Source organism: Choloepus didactylus, chromosome 8 (genome assembly GCF_015220235.1).
Source record: "Choloepus didactylus isolate mChoDid1 chromosome 8, mChoDid1.pri, whole genome shotgun sequence".
Taxonomy (NCBI): Eukaryota; Metazoa; Chordata; class Mammalia; order Pilosa; family Megalonychidae; genus Choloepus; species Choloepus didactylus.
In genome coordinates, this window is record NC_051314.1 from 77,298,464 (window position 1) to 77,305,035 (window position 6,572).

Genomic DNA, 6,572 nt, shown 5'->3' on the forward strand with positions numbered 1-6,572 from the left:
GTCTGTTGATCCCAGGTTGTGTTCCAGATCCTCTCTCAGCTCCTGTGCATTCTTGATTCTTTCTTCCAGGATGTTTCTCTCTAAGAACCTGGGTGTCCTGTCTTAGCATATCCCAGGGCAAACTCTGGGCTTCATCTCTCTTAGCTTTTCTGGAGCAAACTCTGGGTTAGCAAAAGTCTGCTTTCAACAGCCTTCTCCAAACATGTCTAAGCATCAGCATCAGCAAGTGTCTGGGCCTATGTGGCTCTTTTTAAAGGACTCCACTAAACTAATCAAGAGCCAGGCTGAATGGGTGGGGCCACACCCCCATGGAAATAATCTAATCAAAATTATCACCTACTGTTGGTGAGTCATATCTCCATGGAAACAACCTAATACAAATATCCCACAAAATTGGATTAAAACATCTTTTGGAGGGACATAGTATATCCAAACTGGAACATTCCATTCCCTGGACCCACAAAAAAGCATATTCTTTCAAATACAAAATACATTCATCCCATCACAATATGACAAAAAATATAAATCATTTCAGTAACAATAGGTAAGTACTAGATCGTATCAAAATTTTTACAGGCATGGTCTGTCCTAAGGCAAAATTCCCCTCTAGCTGGGGACCTGTGAAACACATAACAAGTTATCTGCTGCCAATATACAAAGGAGGGGCAGTCATAGGATAAACATTCCAATTGCCAGAAGAAGAAACTGAAAGGAAAACAGGGTTCACAGGCCCAAAACAGTTCCTAAAAGCTGCAGGACAAACTTCAATAGATTTTAAAGTCTGAGAGTTATTTATAGAATTTTTTCCTTGGGGCTTGAGAGAGCAGGAGTCCAACCCTTTCCAGAGGCTTACACAGCAGCCCCTTTCTCTCCAAATGCTGGGGTGAGTGCTCCAACATATCTGTGCATTGGGGAGACAGCCTTCTTCTTGGCCCCACCCTCCTCAAGCATCAGGGTGCCACCTGGACTCTGCCTCTGGGGCAAAGGCTCTCCCCTTTCCCAACATTGATATAATGGCCAGTCTTCCCCAATCCCCAGGGAATGTGCTCTACCCTCTCTGAGGCCTGGGGTTGCAGTACTGTTCCTGAGCATCTAGGTGGAAGGCCCACCCTCTGCCTCTGGGGCAAACTCACCCTTTCCAGATACATGGGTTGCTGTCCTCCTTGCCCAAGATTTCTTGACTCCAGACCTCAACCTCCATTGTTCTGTCTTTGAAGAAATTTTTCCTTCAATATGTCCCTTGTCTGTCCCCTCCAGTCCCAGACTAGCAGTGGCTCCATTTATACAGATGTCACAAAAAATAAAAATAAAAAAATAATTGCTTGTCATGAAGCACACGGGTCAAAACTGTCAAACAACTGGAGTTTTCACAAATCCTTTCTGGATAACTCCATCTCCAATCCTGGCTTGTACTGAAATGACTGGCTGCTTCCAGATTTCGTTAAATCCTCATTTGGGGCTCTAGACTTTGGGGTCTCACTTTCTGGAAACCCAGAGTTTTCCTGACCATCATTTTCTGGTTTCTTTGAACCCAAGAATTCATTTCTCAGCTTATCCCTCTCCTCTCACATTTTACTATAAGCTGCAAGGAGAAACAAGGTGTTCTGATTTGCTAATGCTGCTGGAATGCAAAACACCAGAGATGGATTGGCTTTTATAAAAGGGGGTTTATTTGCTTACACAGTTACAGTCTTAAGGCCATAAAGTGTCCGAGGTAACACATCAACAATTGGGTACCTTCACTGGAGGATGGCCAATGGTGTCCAGAAAACCTCTGTTAGCTGGGAAGGCACGTGGCTGGTGTCTGCTCCAAGGTCTGGTCTCAAAATAGCTTTCTCCCAGGATGTTCCTGTCTAGGCTACAGCTCCTCTTCAGAATGTCACTCTCAGTTGCTCTTGGGGCATTTGTCCTCTCTTAGCTTCTCCAGAGCAAGAGTCTGCTTTCAATGGCCTTCTTCAAACTGTCTCTCATCTGTAACTCCTCTCTCAGCTCCTGTGCATTCTTCAAAGTGTCCCTCTTGGCTGTAGCAAGCTCGCTGCTTCTGTCTGAGCTTATATAGTGCCCTAGTAAACTAATCAAGACCCACGCTGAATGGGTGGTGTCACACCTCCACGGAAACTATCCAATCAGAGTCATCACCCACAGTTGGGTGGGTTGCATCTCCATAGAAATGCTCAAAGAATGACAATCTAATCAATACTGATAGGTCTCCCCACACAAGATTACATAAAAGATAATGGCATTTCGGGGGACATAATACATTCAAATGGGCACACCAGGCTACATCTTCCACACATAGTTTTGAGAGCTCCTCAGCTAAGTATTCAGGTTGTTACTTTCAAAGTCTGCCTTCCATTCAACACAGGACACAATTTTGCCAAATTCTCTTCCGCTTTAAAATAGGTAGCACCTTTTCCAGTTGGCAACAACACATCATTTCTTTCTAAGGCGTCATCAGAATTATCTTTAGAGTCCATATTTCTACAGTCTTTTCAAAGCAATCTAGGTCTTTTCTATCAAGCCCCCCACATTTCTCCCAGAATCTTCCCCTTATCCATTCAAAAAGTCATTCCAACATGTTTGTTATTTACAAACTCAGCAGCACCTCACTCTCTGTACCAAAATCTGTTCTGGTTTGCTAATGCTGCTGGAATGCAAAATGCCAAAAATAGATTAGCTTTTATAAAGGAGGTTTATTTGGCTATACAGTTACAATCTTAAGGCCATAAAGTGTCCAAGGCAAGACATCAACAATAGGGTACTTTCACTGAAGGATGGCTGATGGTGTCCAGGAAAGCTGTTAGCTGGGAAGGCATGTGGCTGGAGTCTGCTGATCCTGGGTTGTGTTCCAGCTCCTCTTCTCAGGCATTGATCAAATTGACAGCAAACTTACTTACGTGTGTGAAGTGCAATTCTTTTGATTGTGTCACTAAAAGCTTGTTTCACTTGCTTATTCCTCAAGATATAAATGAAAGGGTTCAACAAAGGGGCAACAGATGTAGCAAGCACAGATACCCCTTTATTGATGTCCATTTCTTCTTTGGCTAAAGGTTTGATATAGATGAAGATACAACTGCCATAGGTGATGGAAACAACAATCACATGAGAAGAACAAGTGGAAAAAGCTTTTTTCCTTTGCTGAGCAGAGGGGAATCTTAATAGTGTCTTGATGATATATACATATGAAAGAATCACAATAATTAGTGTGATAATGAATGTCAACACTGCACAAGTAGTAACAGTCTGCTCTATAAACCATGTATCTGAGCATGAGATCTTAAAAAGAGAAGATGCATCATAACCAAAATGATCAGTGGTGTTGACATCACAGAATTCCAGCTGGAGGCCCATACCAAGGGGCATGATGATGATCATGAATCCAGAGATCCAGCAGCTGAGAACAAAGATGGTACAGACTTTGTTGCTCATGATGGTCATGTAATGAAGGGGTTTGCAGATGGCCACATAGCGGTCATAGGACATGGTGGCCAAGAGAAAAAACTCTGTGGCCCCAAAGAGTCCAAAGAAAAATATTTGACTGCCACAAGCATTGTAAGAAATGGTATTGTCCCCAGTTTATAAGCTGTACAGGAATCTGGGAATGAAGACTGTTGTGAAGGAGATTTCCAAGAAAGAGAAATTAGAAAGAAAAAAATACATAGGTGTTTTAAGATGGGAATCTGTGAAGGTAAGAATGATAATGGTCAGGTTTCCAGTTACACTCAGCATGTAGGTGAGAAATAAGAAGGTGAAAACCAGAACTTGAAGCTGTGGGTCATCTGTAAGTCCCAACAAGATGAATGTGGTTCTTGCTGTGTGATTTCTCATAGTTACCTTTGCTTTTATATTCTATCTGCATGTAACAATCAGGAAAAAAGGATGTGAGGTCTTCTCAGTGATCAAATGTAACATAACACACCTGAAAGAACAGATACCGAATTATTCCCTCATGCTTTTAATTATGGATTTCAGTGATCTTTATAAACCTTAGTTACAAAGATCTCCCCTGAAACATGCTTTGAGCTTTATGTTCCTCTTCTGCCTGCAGGAATCCTAATAATCTCTTCAAATGTGGGTTTCCCATTCTGCACTAACTTCTTTTAAAAAATATATTGATTTATATATTTTTAATCAATAATTGAAATCATTCCATTTCATCTGATACTCATTTTTTTCTAGAAATACCTTATCTTCAAACCTTTTTCCACTAGTGTTGAATACACACACACACACACACAACACACACACAATTTTGATGTATTACCAGTTTCTACAATATAGGTATGTTAGGGACAAGACATCAACTACTTTTCTCTTATTTCATTCAGCTAAGCTTAGGTTAGAACCCATCTAACCAGTATGTTTTCAAGGTCAGTACATTTAAATGAAATTTTAAAATATTAAATACATTATTCCATTCACTATGCTTCATTCCCTCTAATTTTCATGCTGTTTATAGTTATTGTCTCCTCACATTTACCTGTTATTGACTGCCTAGGATACTTTATTCTGGCTTATTTATCCACTAATAAATTGACACTCTCCTTGAAAATCAGGCTTCATGCCAAAGCTAATGGAGATTTTATACACACACACACACACACCATACATATATTTATATGTATCTTTCTTGATTCTTCTGTTGCATTTATCTATATTGAAGTAATTTTTGAATCTGTATGTTTTATTGGTTTTGTTTTCCTCCTCATTTCTGGCTGCTTCTGTTAGAATAGTTCATGGATTCATTTTCTTTGCACATACCATAAATATGGGTACTATTCAGTATTCTGCTGTTTATTATCTTCCCACTCTGTACTCTCTACTGTACTTTTCTCATTGACTTTCCAGGTTCCAATGACCATCATATAGTAATATCTAGATCATTAGATTTCCTCTGAATTACAGTCCCATATATCCAGGTAAAAACAGACATTTTTATTTGAATATTCAACAAGAACTTCAAATATAATATGATAATTGAATATTTCATCTCTGCTTCCTCACTAAGAACTGTCATCCTCATGCCCCCTGCCTCCCTGCTCACATAAACATAGGAAACCTATTTCTCCATTTGTATTACACATTTCAGTAAATAATGTCCCCATCCTTTCAATTTTTAAACCAGAAAATCTGGATTTCATCCAGAACCCTTTTCTTTTTCAACTTTGATTTTTAGGTAGTTATAGTTACCTTTTGATTCTACTTCGTACTTTATGAATCTGCCCATCTTTTTCATCCCAAACCACATAATAAATCTCTCTCCTGGATTAAAATATACCTCCACAAACTGATTACCATATCTTGTCATGGAACATTGCAATAAATTTCCCACATTGCATCAAGAATAAGTTCTGATACACCCATCCCAAATTCTCCAAAACTAGATCAGATGCATCTTTTCTGTGCTCCTATATTGCCATATCTCATCACTGGACTTATAGCTTATTCATGCATCTGTGTCCCCAGTATCAAGATCACTGAATTCAGGGTTGCTTTGTTTACTATAGAATATCAAGGGGGAAAATTAGTTTCACCAAATGCTCTTAACCAGATTAGGGACTTTTGAAAGTAAAAGTTAGGGTTCATCTAAGTATAACAAGGATTTATAGTGGCTGTATACTATGAAACACTATGTTAAGAAATATAATTTCATGTTATATTAATTTAAAAATATTTTTTCCTAAGACTCTGGAAAGTAAAATAGCACAAAAACACCTGAAATCAGTATCTCAATTATAAGGAGCGAGTAGAGAAGGCAATCCTTGGGGATAATACCAGAACCTGATTACTGTACTTCTCAAAATAAGGGCATGTGTTCAATGCCAGGTTCAAATACATTTTTCTGAACCACAGTCAGGACTATTCTCTCTAGACAGCATGTTACACCTTGAATTCATCTGTTGTTATATTCTTTAAAAATCTCAAATAAATGTTTTATATTGTTTAAATAATACTTATTCTTCATGGAACATCCAAATTAAAATGTAAATATACGTTTCTGTCCAGAAGTATATTTCTAGAAAATAGCCCAACTGCAAGTTTAGAATCATTGGCGTACCTTGAGTTAAATACTGTCTGAGAAACCGTTCAATAATGTATCATTTTGATGGTACCCGTAGTACAATTTTTCATGGAAGAAGTCTTTGTAAAGACAGAGTCTCATGATGTTAAGAGAAAATCAAAGCTTACATTATGGTTTTTAGTGGAAAAATCTAATTATTTACTTTCATAGCCTTTCTCAAAATATGACAGTTTGACTTAATTTGTTTCAATTGTCATTCAGATATTGATACTTAATATTTTCATGGGCTGTCCAAATTACCTATACATCTCCTAGATTTTGGAAGAGCGTAAGCATAATTAGTTGCATATTATCTACATTCCAGAGAAGGCAAACTAAGTTTCATGAGGAACACTAAAATACTTACTTTTATAACAATCATTCGGTCTTGAGGTGTAGTTTTAACCACAAAATCCTTAGAGGGACTTACAATGAAAAAATAATGAGCTAATAGTGACATGGATGTAGTTTACATCCATGCTGTCTCCTGAACCACACTTGTACTCACAGG

General features: G+C 38.5%; 1 pseudogene; it reads right to left on the reverse strand.

Annotated features, from left to right (window-relative positions):
- Nucleotides 1-2,889: 2,889 nt before the first annotated feature.
- LOC119542244 lies at nt 2,890-3,828 on the reverse strand (annotated as a pseudogene).
- Between the last annotated feature and the right edge of the window lie 2,744 nt (nt 3,829-6,572).